At 42.3% G+C, this 18,292-nt stretch overlaps 1 protein-coding gene across 3 annotated transcripts in view; it reads right to left on the bottom strand.

Annotated features, from left to right (window-relative positions):
• The window catches only part of SIPA1L1 (signal induced proliferation associated 1 like 1), a 165,900-nt gene that overhangs the window by 132,378 nt on the left and 15,230 nt on the right, over window positions 1–18,292 (bottom strand). For 2 of the 3 annotated variants that reach the window (XM_026708992.2, XM_087921731.1), the window contains exon 2: window positions 9,711–9,797. The exons of the other annotated variant lie outside the window; for it this stretch is intronic. The gene's annotated coding sequence lies outside the window, so the exon portion shown is untranslated. The remainder of the gene's footprint in view (window positions 1–9,710; window positions 9,798–18,292) is intronic. 3 annotated transcript variants of the gene reach the window in all.

Here is an 18,292-nt window from a genome sequence, read left to right as displayed (position 1 = left end):
TGCTGGTCAAAATATAACAATTAACTTATTAAACCTCACTGTTCTGAGTTATATAATACATTCTGAATAGATTTTACTTTTTTGAAGAAAATTATGCCTAACAGAGAGAAAAAGAATTAATGCCAAATACCTCACCTGTTCTATGAAACCACTACAGAAGCCAAGAACTTTCAGGATACTTTAAAATTGTATTTTTATCATTAATAAAATGGAGTGACATGAAACTCCATGGATTTTTATACTGCTGATTCCACATGGATTTCCAGTAGTTTAGAAGAGTGCACATAAATTCACAAAAACAGAGTTTTGGAAGAGAGACTTCCAAGAGTTCTGTTGAATTGGAGCAGCATATAAACCCCCAGTTAGTGTGCAACTAAGTAAATAAATCATAGAAACTTAAGTCAAACCCCTGCTCAATGCAAAATCCCCTTTCTCTGTGACAACTCTTCAGATACTTAAAGATTAGTATCTTGCTATGCCTCAGTTCAAGTGCTCAACTGATAGTCAGTCTTGAAGTACAGGGTTAGGGTTAGGGTAAGAATATTTGTCTTAATTTGTTTGAATTTCAATGTTTAAGAAAATTATATTATAAGTAAGTTTGAAGTCAAATGAGATATATTATAGCTTACTCAGTTAAATATTAGCTTTATAGTGCCTCATTATCTGTCTTTAAGGCACAAACTGTTGAGAATTAAATTTAAATCATCTTATTAAAAACAATGTTATTCAGCCAAACTTTCAAATTGTGAGATAATTTCATGGTTTCAAAGATACCATGTAATTAGGTCTTATGAATGAATTTATGTATTTATAACATCTATTGACCAAATATAATTTTAGTATCATTTTACTGAAACATTTTAAAAAGATAAAAAAAATTATACAAACTAATATAAAGGAAGAAAAAAGAAAAAGAAAAGAAAAAGCGCAAGGGAAAAAGTTGAAGAATAGGAAAGAAATAAAAGCTTCCAATAATTTTGATCATTGCTTTCAGGACTCATAGCAGAGACTGAAATGCAATGCCTAGAATCTATACCACTCCCACACATCCAATCCAAAGTATAGATCTTGTATACTTTTGTCATAATAAAAAAGGACCTACTAGAGAACACAAATGAAACTATCAACAATATCTTCAAAGAAAGAAAATTCACAAGGGAAGAGGAAAACAACAACATGCTACCCTTCCTGGATATCCTCATCAGAGCAGAAGCAGCAAGCGTGAATTAAAAACAAAAGTCTATCGAAAAACTACCCAATCAAGTGCTCCACTACCAAAGCAACACTCAACCTCTCACAAGAGAAGAAATGTAGAAATATTATTTAGATGAGCTGCAGCAATCTTGAACATCAGAAAAGGGATCATCTATATCAGTGGTCCCCAACCTTTTTTGTACCAGGGACCAGTTTCATGCAGAAACACTTTTTCAAGGACCTGGGGGGGAGAGACACACTTTTTCAAGGAGGAGGGGAGGGGGAGGAGTCTGAGTTTGGTGGTTTGCTTGCAGACGTTTCATTACCTGACTAGATAACATCTGATGTTGTTACCTAGTTGGGTAATAAAACGTCTGCCAGCAAACTACCAAGTTCAGGGAGCGCCAACGCCTCCTCATTGCAACCCTGAGCGACAGATATTCTCTTCTATTGGGACATTTAAAATGGAGGGTTTCAGCTGCAGATTCAGGAACTGCGCCGGGCTGAGGAGTGCCTTCAAAACTGAAGGGCGGCGGCGGCCTGCGGCTGTCTCCGCGGCTCAGGACAAGTCCCTGCAGGATGGCTGAGAAGCCCCGCCTCTCAGCCCTGCCTCCCTCAGCCTCATCCCTCAGGTGTCTCCCTCCCTCCCTCAGCCTTATCCCTCAGGTGTCTGCCTCGTTCCTCTCTCAGTCGCTCTCTCGCTCCTCCACCAGCCCAGGAAGAAACTGCTTCAAAGAAGCCGGCAGGGTGGCTTTTCCTGTCAGCGCAGCTCCTCCAAAGCGCCTGTTCACCCCCCACCCCGCCGCCCGTGGTTCAATCCAGTGCTCCGTTCTGCCTGCCTGCCTGCCTGCCTTCGTTTCTGGTTGTTTCGGAGTAGCTTTGGCTGAGAATAATAACTATTCGCCTCTTTTACTCAGCCAAAGCTGCTCCAAAACAACCAGAAACAAAGGCAGGCAGGCAGGCAGAACGGAGCACTGGATTGAACCACGGGCGGCGGGGTGGGGGTGAACGGGCGCTTCGGAGGAGCTGCGCCAACAGGAAAAGCCACCCTGCCGGCTTCTTTGAAGCAGTTTCTTCCTGGGCTGGTGGAGGAGTGAAAGAGTGACTGAGAGAGGAACGAGGCGGGAGGAAACCAAAGCCGCTGAGCCGGAGAGCAGGACAGGCTTTGATTGCTTCCTCCCTCCCCTTCTTTCATTTGTGTCCTTGATCCCTGATCCCAGCAGCATTCACCAAAGGCGAAGAAAGCCGCCATTTTTATTTTATTTTTATTTTCTTTGCGGCCCGGTACCAAATGATCCACAGACCGGTACTTATATGATCTATATAATATCTTCCAACAAAATGGATACCTATGCAATTGTATCAGAAAGTGCCTGACCTCTCAACCCAATATAGCACAACCAGCATAAGCTGTGAAAAGGATAACACTGTTAAACATCAAAAACATCTCAGGAGCTATCAATAAATATGACAACTCCATGGCATCACCACAGCACACAACCCATCTAAAGCTCTCCGAAACATTCTAAGCAAAGCAAAAGACACAGCAGCCCCCACCCCACAAAACAGGGGTTATCTACAACATTCAGGGTAAGAACTGTAACAGCCACTATGTAGAACAAAGTGAAAACTAGCAGAGAGCATGCATGAACGCCAATTAGTAGTCAGAATTTTACCATGAAAACTCCTTAATTTCACAAAACATGGACAGATTTAACCATAGTTAAGGGAAACTGTGAGCACCAAGCCAAGTGCATAAACACCAGAGAATTCCTGGAAGCCTGGCATTCAGACAAATCTACCATCCACAGGAACATAGAGATAAACAACATCTGCATACCATTCAAAAGAGGGGATCAAAAAGCCAAGAAGGAAATAAAAACACCTCATCACCAGCGATCAACACCAGATGAGCAGAGAGTAAACTAAAATTAATATTAGACTGATAGTCAAGAAATAAACCACACCCCAATCAAGGAACTACCAACTACTAATCAGACAAAAAAGCTAATACAGTAATAAACAACAGCCTAATCAGGAGCTACCAAGATCACACCTACCAAGACTGACACAGCAAGCCATTAATATACGGTATAAAACGAAAGAAAACCCCACTCCCTTCTAGCACCAATGTCACTAACAACTTCTTTAAAAAACCAACCAAACTAGGAGAACATCAAAAAGACCTTACACTTTTCTTTCTATAATCTATCCTGTCTCATCATCAAAGCATCACATGTTCGAGGTTTTTTTGTTCATTTTTATGCAAAACTTCCATAAAGCATAGCCAATAGCCATCAATAAATGTAGATAGTATCCTTTCTCTAATCAAAGAATACATCTCAGCAAGATCTGTCAATTTCATCAATCATAGTCTTATATGGGTAATGTCGAATCTTTCCATCTCTGGGCATATAATAATTTCAATGCAATAATCACATCTTGAAATCAAGTATGATTCATGTTGTTGTGTGTCTAAGCAAGCACGAGAGAAAGGCAGAACAGGTGCACTAATATGAGCCAGTTTCCTGTATAGATGAGATCTACCTTCATTCGAGTTTCTACCAAGCTCTGTTTATGGCCTAGACATCAACACTTTCTTAAAGAAAATTTTAAAGTTAGGTTAGTCAAGGCTTCCAAAAGACTGCAAGTATTTGGTGGCTAATAAACATTTAATTTAGGGGTAGTTACAAATGATTTAAGGAGGAAGTTGGCATTTCCCGCTGCCTGATGAACCCTGTGGAGCGATTGCTCAATTCTCTTGTCCTCTGCCTTCAGGACTTCCTCTGGATCTGTTGGAGCCGAGGACAATGAGGACAAGGCAGCCACCGGACCATCCACCACTGGCACCTGAAGAGTCCTGTTTAACTCTGGACCTATATTGTAGAAATGGCGGTCATTAAAAACATTAAGGAACAGTCTGGGAGAAGGAACTATCTCCTTGCGTAAGGTAGGTTCAGAAAAAAGCTGATCTGGAGGCACAGGAGCATCTCCCACATGCTCACCCACACCCGCCTCCGGACCTAACTGGGCCATGTCCTTTGCTTTGAATAAGAAGGACTTAAAAAGTGTGGACTGAAGCAGACTTAAAAAGGCAGGCTGGACAGGCACTAAGCCCTAGTCATCAGAAAGATCAGATTCCCTCTATTCCTCCACCACTGCTGAGGAAGATTGGCTGTGCACAGAGGGATCAGGTGAGTCTTAAGAACGGCCTCCCCCGAGGCAGAATTGTAGGCTCCTGAACTGAAATCAGAGACCTTTCAGAAGTCACTGATACTGGCCCTTTAAGATGGAGAATCCCTTCCACTATGCCCTGCCTAATGGCCTTGGAGATGACTGCTTCCATACGAGCTGAAACCTCAGGTTCAGGTGAGGCTTTGTGGCGAAGATCTGCAGCAGTAGGCATGAAGGTAGCCTCTATTCCAGGCCAAGGCCTGGTGAGTGGTTGTTCCCAAGGCTCCTCCTGAAATGCAACTTCTGGAGACTTTTCATAGTCTCTGCCTGCAATAGCCAATTGCAGATCTACAGGATTCTCCATATCATCAGGTGACCAGGCCTGCACACGCTGCCTACTCTCAGGAGCAGACCCTGCCTTGTCCTGTAAACCACTGGCTTGGTGGAGTAAAACTGAATCACCTGGGGAGGTGATCTGTGACTCCGCCCACCTGCAGCTTTTTGAGATTTCTCAAACTGCTTTTCTAAGGCTTTCTGGCGTCGTGAGGCCTCCTTTTCCTCTGTCTTGGAGTCCTTCTTGGAACTGGGGCCTTCTTAGTTGTTCTGCCTCTGCTTGCCCCTTTTGAGCTTGTGGGGCTGTGACTGCCCTCTCTTGGTGCCTTGATGGAAGCCTGGGCCTTTGCCATCTAGGCAAAAAAACAGGTTCCATGTGCCCGAAAAAGGAGATTGGGGGAAGTGGGGGAAGGATAATGCAGATACAACTCTCTCCTGCAGGCTCCCAGCCACCCTTTGCCAGTAAAATCTCCTTACCAGGTCTTCAGGCTTGGTTCCAGCCTTGCCCAGGCCTGATCTAGGGCTGAGACCATGTCCTGCTGATCGTCTGGGCTTTCTCGTGCTATTTTTTGCACTTCATACCAGCCAAGGGCCTCTGGAACTCTTCAGGCCCTTCCCTGGGTCAGGCCCTCTGAGGTCAATGAGGCTGCACCGTTCTTCTCTCCTCAGTGCTGGATTGTGACTCCAGTGCTTGCACTACAGTCTGATCACCGAAAAACAGCTGAGAAGCAGGCCGATCTGCCCACCGAATGGCAATCGCTGCTCCCACGCAGACTCAGCCTTCATGCCTGGGGCCAAAGCCCAGTTGTTGTGCTGGGAACGGCTGGGTATCCTAGCCCTGCTCACCGCTTCTGAGGCTGTTCCAAAAATGGAGAAATAGCCTCCAGCACTGACTTCCTCCTTCCCAAATGCACTTTACCACCCATGAAAACAAAACTTCAGATCTCACTATCACACGTCCGTCCAGACTGAGGGACTGAGTAGAAAGCTGGGTAGGAGCCAGCAACAGAGGCGGAGCTTAAACAACTTTGGCAGACTCAGTCCAATCAGCGAGAAGACAAAGTATACCCTATGCTCTGGACTCTCGTAACCACATAAAGGAAAAAGACCAAAACACCTCTTGACTAGCAATCAAACACCCAGATAAGCAGAGATTAACGCCAAGATTATTGCTAGACAAAACAGTAAACAATAGTCTAGTCAAGGAACATTCCCACCAGCTCTGAGAGAGCAAGCCACTTTATATAAACAGAGAGCAAACCCCACTCTTTCCTAGCATTGATGATGTTGCCTAGTTGGTAAAGAAATGTCTGCAAGAAAACGACCATGCTAGGAGAGGACCTCACATTTAATATACAATTAAGAACTATATTGAAGTGAGGCAAGAGGTTCTAGTATCTATAACAGATTCATGAAGGATCTGAACATAAATGCTTTCTTTCAGTTTTAGCTTTCTTTCACTTTATACAGCAAACCATAATTGTAATACACACTAACTTACAATTAAAACTGTCTTATAACAAAAGAATTATTATTATTATCAATTAACTTAGGATTTAAACCAAATCCCATGAAGCAATTTTCCAATCCTGAAAAAATTATATAAAGCAATGGCCTGCTGAAAGCATAGCCATAATAATAATTGTTCCTTAATTTGCGTAGTTAGCATAATTTCCATAAATTCATCCATTTGTCTGCATTCCCTTATGCAACATCAAGCAATTTTTGCAATGATTACCTAGCTTCAGGAAGAGATCTTGGAGGGGGGGAAGGAAAATGAAGGGTTGTTTCATTAGTGAGAATTCTATTCATTAACAAAAGGGATTTCCAGATCTGACCCGTACAATACAATCCCTCCATTCTGTGTTCAAAGTGTAGCACTTTTTGAAGCAAGTCTGTTTAATTAAGAGCTTTAAATGAGACTAAAGAGAGCCGGTTTGGTCTAGACCAAGGGTGTCCAACCTTGGCAACTTTAAGACTTGTGGACTTCAACTCCCAGAATTCCTCGGCCAGCAAAGCTCCACAAGTCTTAAAATTGCCAAGGTTGGACACCCCTGGTCTAGAAGTTAAGGCACTGATAGAAATCAGGACACTATGAATTCTGGTTCTGCCTTAACTATGACTTTGGGCCAGTCACTCTCACTCAGTCCAACCTGTCTCACAGTATTGTTATAGAGAAAATAGGAGGAATAAATATTAGGTATGTTCACTGCTTTGGTTATTTATAAAAAAAGAAGCAAGTTATAAATAATCATAAACAATTATTTTATACAAAAATAACGATTTGTTATTTGTTAAGCAGTCAATGACGTATTTCATAACATGTCTGCAATATTTCCACTGCTTCTTTACTATTTTCACCCCAACACAGCACTCTTTATTATTGCAACTGGAATCTGACGGTGCAGGTGTCACAAGGATTTGCTGCATGTAATGATGGCATATAATAATTTATAAAAATCTAAACCCAAACATACTGCAATGTGATATAAAAATCTGGAAGGAATAAAAGACAAAATCTGACTCACAATTGTACATGTAAGAGGCATGACTACTTTGTTCATTGCAAAACAAACACCATTCAAATTCTTCTAGTGCTCATTTCTCTTTTTCCCAAAGGGCAAAACAACACCAGGGCAAACTTTCCACACCCAGTTCTACCATGAGCTCATGTTTGTGAATTCTCAGGGTGTAGACATGTATGTAAAAGAAAAACACACAAAGGAATGCAGCTAACTAGATCCAGAATTTTTTTCCTACTTTTATAATGGGATATAAAATTGTTTCAGGATCAAGATGGTAGAAGCAACATGCAAGGACTGGAAGATGGGAAAGAGTATACTCGATGTTGCAAAATTAAACAGTTTACAATGCTATTTGACATATTAATGTAAATGTGGTCTAATTGTTTATAAATGCAATTTATAATCAATTATATATTATAAACTATATTTATAATGTATTTGTTATATTTTTCAAAATAATATGCTGATTTGAATATTTATTTTATATGAGTATAGTACTACTGAAGCTCTTAGAATTGAGCACTGTATGGGCTCATTCATGTAAACAAGCACAAAATTTAAGATATTGCGTAAACTAAACTCCTGTAGGAATCTGCCAATGTTATGTGCTTAAATCTCCCAAATATTTGCAGAGCTATACCCTAAGTCAAAGTACTTCTTAATTTCAGTGCAGCCACAATGGATATAAACAGTCTACATACCAGCTGAAGAAGGGTAGCCCCAAAGCACAATGCTGCCAGCACCATGTTTCACTGTCAGTATGGTGTACTTTTAATAATGTGCAGTGTTGTTTTTGCAACAAGCATACTTTTTCGGATTATGGTCAAACAATTCCACTCTGGTCTCATGAGACCATAACACATTTTCTCAATGCTTTGTCAGACTTGATATAGGTGTTTGCAAAACAAATAAATAAATAAATCTGAAATTATTTATCTTGGTCTGATTTTTTTTTACATCTCAAAAACCTGGAATTTTAACAAGGGTGTACAGACTGTTTATATTCAGTGTAATACCTGAATGTATTTGTTATGATCATGAAAGGGTAAGGTTAAATAATATGAAAAATATTACTATTCATTCTCCAAAATATAACTGACTTCTAAGTCTTCTATGTGAAGAGTTCTCAGATTTTCTGTCTAATACAGTGTACTAGTGCACTGCTAAGCAAAAATGGAAATTTAAGATTTATATGTTAGACCTAAGAAATATAGGAAACTGCTTGTGTGATTAAAACAATCCTTCGGGTATCAACTACTACGGGCTTAAAAGAAAATTTAGCATCAAGTAATGGTGAACTCACATCAACATCACTACAGGTGGTCCTTGTTTAATGAATATTTGTTCATTCAAACTTATGACAGTGCTGAATGAATGGTAGTTACAGCCAGTCTTTGTACTTATAGCAATTGCAGCATTTCCACATTTATGTGATCATGATTCAAGTGCTCAGTGCCCAGCTCACAATTATAACACAGCAGTGTCCTAAAGTCACATGGTCAAAATTATATGAACTTCCCTGTGGGTTTCCAACATGCAAATGGGGAAACCGGCAGAAAGTTGTAAGTCACATGAGGTCATTGCTTAATGGCTCACACAGTCCTCACTTAACAATGACAACTGGGACAGCAGGAACTACTGTTGCTAAGTAGTGCATCCATGAGGTTTTTCCATTTGCAACCATGTCACTGGACAATTGAATCATCATTAAATGAGGACAACCTGCAGTTCCGGGCTAGTTTTATGAACAGTATGTAATATTACTTCTACCTGGAATATTATTTGCAGTGTCCATAGAAATGAATAATCATGTTCCATTTGTATACAGTATAATATATTCTATCTAAAAATGTAAAACTTATCTAAGTTTAATAAATTTTAGTTTTGTAAATCTCCATCTGGAAAGTTAAAATTATCAGTGACAAGTACCAAACTATATACTATTGCTTTTTGTTTTAGAGAAGGGTTATGCCATCTACATTAAACAGATCATATGGTACACATAAAGAACAGATTTCAATATCAGGATCATGGACGGTTATCCTGATACAGAGGAATAAATCCCTCTGCTGAAATTGAATTTTTATGAAATAAAAATCTTTGGTATTAGACTGTAATCCTAAGGATTCTGCTGGATAACCTTATTCTAAGAAAACAGACTGATTCAACAGTGCAATAAAGATAACTGCTAAAGTGACACCATTAGATCTGAGCCTGGTTGTTGTTGTGTTTTCAAAATTTGTCTTGGTATTGCCCTCACAAAAAATCTTGATATTATAAAGGTAAACTCAAGAACTATAACTATGGTTTCTTTCATATTGCTAATTACCAAGAAGCAACTAGACCAACCGAAGTTTTTGTAAGCACCCTTTAAATGTCTGTTGAGACATTAAGCATTGAGCGGGGGGGTTTGACAAAAATATAATTTTATAGGTATATCCAAGTTTGATAGCATAAGTCTCACAACAGAAAATATATTCTTACCTTCAAATATATTGCTTTAATCACATCATTTTACAGTTGATATTCCTTTTTTTCAGCACCTAAGCATGGTATATCTAGACGTTTCACCTACAGAATAAATCAATTAGCATATGATGTTATTTGATTTCTGACTGCAAACTTTTTTTTTGCATTTAACAACCTCCAACCTCCTTATCCCATGAATATAATTCTATACCCTAAATTGTAATTTAGAAAATTAACATCTCTAGTTACATTGAAACCTCTTATTCATTACAGAGCAGTGATGGCGAATCTTTGCGGCACTGAGTGCCCAAATCGGAGCACGTGTGCATGCACATGCACATGTGCACATGCACTGGAGCACCAGAAACCAAAGACTAGCTGGCCGATGCGCATGCATGTGCCGGCCAGCTGGTCTTCAGGTGCACCAGAAACCGAAGACCAGCTGGTGCGCCAGAGACCAGAAGAGCAGCTGGCGATGGTGCACATGCCTACAAAGAGGGCTTTGCATGCCACCTCTGGCACACGTGCCATAGTTTTGCCATCACAGTTACAGAGCATAAAACTCTGTGTTTGTATATGTATTCTATGGCAGTGGAGGCAGCTAGATGTAGATTAGAATGCCTTTTAAAAAATTTCAAGTTCACTTCTGCTATACACATATTACAAAAATATATTCACCTACACGTTTTTTTCCTATTTTCATAAAGGAAATATTGCTTTAATCTCCAAATGAAAGTACAAATATTCACTGAGGAATTACTTTTATATATTCAATCGATCACTGCAAGTTTTTCTGCAGTGAAGGCGCTAATTCTCCCATGAGCTATTCAGAGCATCCAGTAGTGGGAAGTGCTTGAGTCTCTGCATGTCTAGGCTGGGCTTAATTTGTGGAATGCTCCTCCTCCTCCCGGGATTCCTCCCCAGTGTTCCCCAGTTTTGGCTCAGCCTCGTTGTGGATAGGCAGTGCTTTTTGTTCTTCCTTGGCCAAAACAGGAGTATTACTCAGCAGGTTTGGATATAGTTCAGTTTGTTTTTTCAGGCTTTTAGCCTCCAAATCACATTACGATCTCCTGACGTTAGCTCTCTCCATCTGGTCTTTGGAGATCATTTGCATTTTCCGGCAGCGCTGTTTCGTACCCCGAAGCGGCGGGAGGCTTCGGCATTGCCCCGAGCCCCCCCATCTGTTTGTTCTACCCCCTGCCATTGTGATTCCGCATTGCCTTTCTCTACATCAGCAATAGCGGCGTGGGCATTTTCACTCTTATCTGAGTCTTACCATTTGACTTTCCCCTCAGAACACCGTCTTGGTGTGGAAAGCAGAAAGCTTAATTCTTTCCACCCCTTTCCCAGCCATTTTTTTTACCCACAAGGAGAAGCCGTCGGAGGCATTTTCCCACGCAACGGGAGTTTGTTGCTGGGAAGCACATGCGCGCCAAAAGTAATGGCCATTGTTTTGCCTTTGTTTTAAAAACCGCATGGCCGCGCTATTCGAAACTTGAGCTGTGTGAGGTAATTTTCTTTCCCGATCAGAGGTTTTGCTTCTGATAACCTAAGGAATTATTACACCTCGTTTTCTTATTAGATTCGAGGCCATCCATGCATTATTGTTGGCTTAACCCTCACAGCCTTACCTACCCAGTGGCACAACAGCGAGCACCCAGGCCCCTGTCCACCTGTGAGGGAAGCTGTTGAAAGCCTCTCTTTATTATCTTGGTCTTTTCAGGCGTTCTTAATTTGGCTGTTCGGATATTCACTATATCAAGCTGCTTTTCTATTAATTTAGATATATATATTTATATCTATATATATTGGTGATTATCATTCACTCCAATAATAATAATAACAATAATAATAATAACAATAATAGTAATAAAATATTCAGTATTAATATCTTAATAATGAAAGATATTATTACTGTGATACGACTCATATTATATATACATATATCTTAAAAGGGGGGGGGGATAAGATATTATCAGGGAAACCGGTCCTTCTTGGATCAGGCCCCTGGGTATGCCAACCACCTCCACAGTATCACTTTGAATAACAAGCATGCTGCATCTCTTTCAATCAAAATGGCAAGCGGTAGTAGCTCTCAGACCTCAACATCAAGGGCCAAAGCTAAAACTCAGCACAAATCTAAGCAGACAAAAGGTCATTCTAAATTTTCAGAAAAGGATGCCAACAGGTGCCATAAAGCATTAGAAAAGCAAATAGACAGGCATGCAAGGGAGACACACAGGGCCTCACAGGACCTTCTGCCCCACAATCCAGTACTGTCTACCTCTTCCCACCCTCCTCCTCCCCAAGATCTCTCCCTCTCATCCAGACGCAGCTTAGTTTCCCAGAGTCAACAGGCCCGGTTACCTGGAACACAGACCACGCGAAGGGCTCCTGAAGCTACATTCACTCCAACGGCTGCCGATCTTCGACAGGACATTCTTCCAGAGAAAGTTCCAGAGAGAATGAAGGCGTGGATGGAGTTGGCAATCCGCAGGGAATTGCAGCAGGTCTTCAACACGCAGATCTGACCAGGGAACACCCTGCAACCACTGACTATGATTCTCAATTGCTAAGATCATTGACCAGATCGGAGCAACACTATACCCAGGTATGGTTTCAGGGGGACATGCCCTTCCAGGGGCCGCAAGAGGAGGAGGAGGAGAAGGCGGAAGAAGTGGATCAAATTGATCAAAGGGAACAGATTGAATCAAGATCAATACATGACAGTGACCCGGCCCTGTCAGAAGCGGACCCCCTAGAAAGGGGGATGTCTGAGGATGAGGGCCTTGTTCCTGATCAACCTGCATTTACAGGCTTATTCTGCCCACAACTATTCAGATCACTTTTGTTTAAGGCAAAAAACATTGCACGCCTGAACAAGTTGGCCCCTTCTACCACTCCAACTCCTTCAGAAGAGGGACCAGAAGATCTAATTTTCAACCAACCGTTAGTCAAGGCAGATGTGATTCCAGTTCCTCACATGTTTTCAGACCTGGTACAGAAACAGTGGGCATCTGCAGCGGTCTACCCTGCCCCCACGGGATATGACAGGAAATATTTTAATTTAGCCCCTGATTTCTCAAAATTATTGAATACTCCCGAGGTAGACGAACCTATACTGGGATTAGCGTCCTCGTCCTCCATTCCCAGTGAAGTGCTGGAGGCATTAAAGCCAAAGGAAAAATGGGCCTAGGTTGCCCTATGCAGGGCCCATCAGTCTGATGCGTGGGCCATCAGAGCGGCCATGGCCACCTCATTCTTTACCCGTGCTTCTCTCAGGTGGCTCCATCTCTTACGGGAGCATGTCCCTAATTCCAACATTAGAGCGCACCAAGATATTGCAAAACTAATAGCAGCCGCTGAATTCTCAGCTGACGCAACTTACCATGCAGTCAAGTTTTCAGCCAGGGACATTACTTCACATGTCACAGTGCGATGCTTACTATGGTTAAAACACTGGCAAGCGGACTTTAAGCACAAATGCAAGCTGGCTTCATCTCCTATTGCGGGAGACAAGACTGTTTGGCCCTGCCCTCGACCCGCTGCTAATCGAAACCCGAAACAAAAAGAAGATTCTACCTTCCCTTTTTCAGAAGTCAGATTCTAGAAACCCTCAGTCCTTTCGGAGGGGATCCTTTCGACCCTTTTATCAGGGATCCTTCTCACCCAGATACCAGAGACCCCCATCATTCAGACCAGGGCAGCAGCCAGAGAGGTCCAACTTTGGGGATAGGAATAAGAGGGGTGGCCAATCCAAGAGATCCTTTCGAGGAGCAGGAAATAGGTCTTTCTGGCGTCCAAGATAACCCCCCGGACCCAGCTCCCATTGGCGGACGCCTTAAATTATTTGCAGAGCAATGGAACTCCTCAACATCTGATTCCTGGGTCAGAGACACAGTCAGATTTGGCCTTGCGCTGGAGTTTCAATCCACTCCTCCAGACTTTTTCATGTCATGCCCTGTTTCCAGAGATCCGGTTAAATGTAATCTTATGGAAACAGCTATCCATCATCTACTGGACATACGAGCCATCTAACCAGTAGCTACCAATCAACGAGGGCGAGGTTTCTATTCGCATCTTTTTGTTGTTCCCAAAAGTTCCAGGGGTGGAGAGCAATATTAGATCTGAAGCATCTTAACAGTTTCTTAGTATATCACAAATTTAAAATGCACACCCTGCAATCTATCTTACTCAGCATCAGAAAAGGTGACGTCCTTACGTCTATAGATCTGACGGAGGCGTACCTACATATCTCTATTCGGCCTTCCCACTATACATTTTTGAGATTCTGTTATGATAACCACCATTTCGAATATGTGGCTCTCCCTTTCGGACTAGCATCTGCCCCCAGGACCTTCACAAAGGTTCTTGCAGCTCTTGCTGCTCATCTCCAAGGTGTACCTGTATGACTCCAGTGTTACCTTGATGATATATTAATTTTGTCATCATCCGTTCATCAAGCACTCAGAGATACTCAGACCACATTACAATCCCTACAACTATACATGTTCTCAATAAATTGGAAAAAGAGTCATCTAACACCATCGACTCAATTAATCCATCTGGGAGCAATCATAATACAGTGGAAGACAAAGTTTTCCTGTCACCAGGAAAGACAAAACAGCACCCATCAATTAGTTGAGATCAGAGTTCAAAAAAGGGTACCCCTAGCTGACCTATCAAAATTGTTAGGCAAGATGATCTCATGTATATCTATTATTTCTTGGGCCCGCCTCCATATTAGATCCCTCCAGTGCTTTCTGCTCCCGTACCAGCAATCTGGCCGAAGCAACTCCAAATACAAGGTCAAAATTCAATCAAAGGTCCTCATATCTCTCCACTGGTGGACAGACCAGTCATAAACAGAGGTTGTCTCTTTAAAGAGCCCCACAGACTTACCATCACCACCGATGCCAGCCTGTTTGGATGGGAAGCTCACTTTCAATCCCTCACAGCCCAAGGCCGCTGGTCCTCCACAGAACAGTCATGCAGCATAAACTGACTGGAGCTTCGAGCAGTACACCTGGCTCTCCACAGCTTCCTTCCACAGGTATGCAATCAACACATACTAATATTGACTGACAACGTAACAAGAAAAGCTCACATAAACAAACAGGGGGGCACACAGTCAAAACACCTCATGCGGGAAGCGGAGCGCTTGTGTTGTTGGGTGGAGAGCAATCTACTTTCCATCAAAGCAGAGCACATTTCGGGACTGTCGAATACACAGGCAAACTGGCTAAGCAGGGTCACGATCAATCAATCGGAGTGGTGCCTCCATCTGACCCTGTTTCAAGAGGCATTCAGGACATTTGGACAGCCAGTGGTGAGCCTGTTTGCTTCCCCCCTCAATGCTCAGCTCCTGAGATTTTTTTCTAGATACCCCTCACAAGGAATGGAGAACTTCAATGCGCTCCGCTGTCGTTGGCCCCCGGGACTTCTGTACGCATTCCCGCCACTTCCACTGCTTCCCAAGGTCATCCAGAAGCTGCTAGACGAGACGGCAGAGCTTCTAGTAGTTCCTTACTGGCCCAGACGGCCGTGGTATGCAGACCTCTGCAGTCTCTCCGTATCGACATCATGGAGAATTCTGCCAGACAGGGTCTTGCTAACCCAGGGACCCCTTCAACATCCGGACCCTCAATGGTTGCACCTGACCATCTGGAGGTTGAGCGGAGTCGTCTGAAGAGCAAAAAGTTTTCCAACAGAGTTATCGCCACCATCCAAGTCGCCAGACGCCCCTCAGCCACTCGCATTTACAATGCCACATGGTCCAGTTTCTGCAAATGGTGTACCAAGTCTCGAATTGATCCCATCTCTCCATCTGTGGCTCAAATCCTAGAGTTTTGCAAGAGGGACTTGACAAGGGATTATCACCTAATACGTTGAAAAGACAGGTGGCAGCCTTGGCGTCAGTTCTCACTTGTGAAGGTTTACTATCTCTTTCCCATCACCCACACATATGGAGTTTCCTTCGAGGAGCCACAAATTTACTCCCACCAGCAGTACACAGTTATCCCACCTGGGACTTTAACAAGGTCCTCATTGCACTCACTAAGGGCCCTTCCGAACCCTTGAAATTGTCAAGTCTCCAAATTCTGCCGTATAGTTTTCCTTGTAGCGATCACTTCCACTCATCGTATTTCGGAACTTGCAGCTTTGTCTATCAGACAAGATCTTTATGTCTTCCATTCTGACCGGGTGGTCCTTCATCCTGATCCTACGTTTATACCCAAAATTAACTCGGATTTTCACAGGGCACAAGAGCTGATACTTCCTAATTTTTGTCCCAGACCACCCCAAGGGTTGGAACTACAATGGCATAGGCTTGATGTGAGGCGAGCATTGCGAATATATATTAAACGCACAGCGACTTTCAGAAAAACAGAAGCCTTATTTGTGTCATTTCAGCCCAACACTCAGGGATATAAGATCTCATCTTCTACAATAGGCCGTTGGCTACGGGCCATGATAGCGAAAACGTATCAGACTCAATCACTACAGGTGCCCAGGGGCATAACAGCTCATTCAACAAGGAGCGCCACAACATCGGCAGCATGGGCCACACAAGCAATAACTGAAATTGTCAAGCTGCAACCTGTACCTCTCTATCACCATTCATTAGGCATTATAAAATAGATGTGTTTGCATCCGCTGAGGCCTCCTTTAGCAGAAGAGTTCTGCAACGGGTCCACAGGGACCAGGAGGGGATTCCAGACCAGACGGAGTCCCTCCTGTAGGACAGGCCAAGCTTTGGTATGTCCCACTACTGGATGCTCTGAACAGCTCATGGGAGAAAGAGTGTTGGTACTTACTTGACATGCCCATTCTCTTTGAACTATGAAGAGCATCCAGCCCCACCCCTTTTCTGTCTGGTGGGGTCCTGTTTCGGCCAATGAATTGTTAGGGCATTGAGGATGAGGGTGTTTATTTCTCTCATCTTCGCCAAAACTGGGGAACGCTGGGGAGGAGTCCCGTGGAGGAGGAGGAGCGTTCCACAAATTAAGCCCAGCCTAGACATGCAGAGACTGAAGCACTCCCACTACTGGATGCTCTTCACAGCTCAAAGAGAATGGGTACGTCAGGTAAATACCAATGCCCTTTTTCCTATCAAAATCAGCCGGAAAACATGAATTCTTAGCCCTGGAAGGTTTAGATTTGTTACTTTTTTCTATTTTAAATTATGCCATTTTTCTTTGTCTTCTTGAATTTGTATTGATTTAATGTCCATTGACTGAGCACATTTAAAGACAAACTGGAGATATAAAGCATTGAAAAACCTTAATTGGAATGAAATGGAATGAAACTTGAGAGTACTGTAATGAGAATGTCATGAGTTTTTCTAATTATCTATTACTTACAAACTAGACTTACAGGAGACAACTCTTACACAATTACAATTGAATGCATTACACAAGACAAGAAATCTTAAGCTCACTCCATAATGAAAAATATCCTTTAAGTACTGAAGTTGGATACTCAAAAAACTTTGAATGGGGACTCCAGATATTTATTTTAATGTTTGAAGGTCACAGTGCCACAACTAGTACAAGTAGTCCAAGTACACCATTTACAACAGGTCACCTAACAACTGTTTAAAATTAAAACAGGTCCAGAGTAGGCTATCCTAAGATGCTGTGTCAAAACACACACACATCCATGTGAGCATATTCTGGGCATTTGACAACTGTCTTGCCTTAGCGACTGGGTGGCAGCCCCTGTGGTTATGACCATAATTTGCTTTGGTCAAGCAATGTTACCAATTTGGCACGCCTTAATTCCTGCAAATTAGCAGATGAAGAAAAATACTGCATCATTCTGATGCATTTGCTCTCACAATGTTTTTATTTAATTTTTTTAAGTGGCTACGGTAGAATGTTTTCATTGTTAGCATTATGGTACACTGTCCATTAGTTACTTCGTGTGAATGGGCAGTCATATAAATTTGAAAAATAATTTCCTTGCTTTAATGGGTGTTATATAGCAATAGCACTTAAGACTTATATACTGCTTCACAATGTAAGTGGTTTACAGAGTCATCATATTGCCCCCAATAATCTGGGCCCTCATTTTACCAGCCTCGGAAGGATAGAAGGCTGAGTCAACCTTGAGCCTGGTGAGATTCAAATTGCCTAACTCCAGGCAGCTGGCAATCAGCAGAAGTAGCCTGCAGTACTGCACTCTAACCACTGCGCCACCACAGCTCTTATATGAATGAACCTTTATTCCCATGAGACAGTTGATGAGGGTATAACAGACTGCTATTTGTTAATAACAAATCCATACATTCCAAATTTGCAAGATCTTCCCTGGCTTAGAGCCCTCTGAATGAATGCCATCCCAGGATCTTTCATCCACAAAAGGCTGGACAGAATAGGCACACATCAAATTTATTAAGATCCACAATCTCTAAACCGAACTTTGCTACATACAGGGAGGGCTGAACAGTTTACCATTTACAATTTTAAAAAATAATAATATTTACTAGGAAGCACAGTAAGGTAAGAACCATAAAATGCCCCGTTTAAATCTCTTCTCGCTTAGAGGTTTGTTTAAATTGTTTTAATTTCACTCCCCTTTTAAACCATTGCTGT

This window comes from Pseudonaja textilis, chromosome 1 (assembly GCF_049901715.1).
Source record: "Pseudonaja textilis isolate UNSWEBS1 chromosome 1, rPseTex1.2, whole genome shotgun sequence".
In the NCBI taxonomy this organism is placed as follows: Eukaryota; Metazoa; Chordata; class Lepidosauria; order Squamata; family Elapidae; genus Pseudonaja; species Pseudonaja textilis.
Note: the sequence above shows the minus strand (reverse complement) of the source record. Positions and strands in the feature narration are given on the sequence as shown.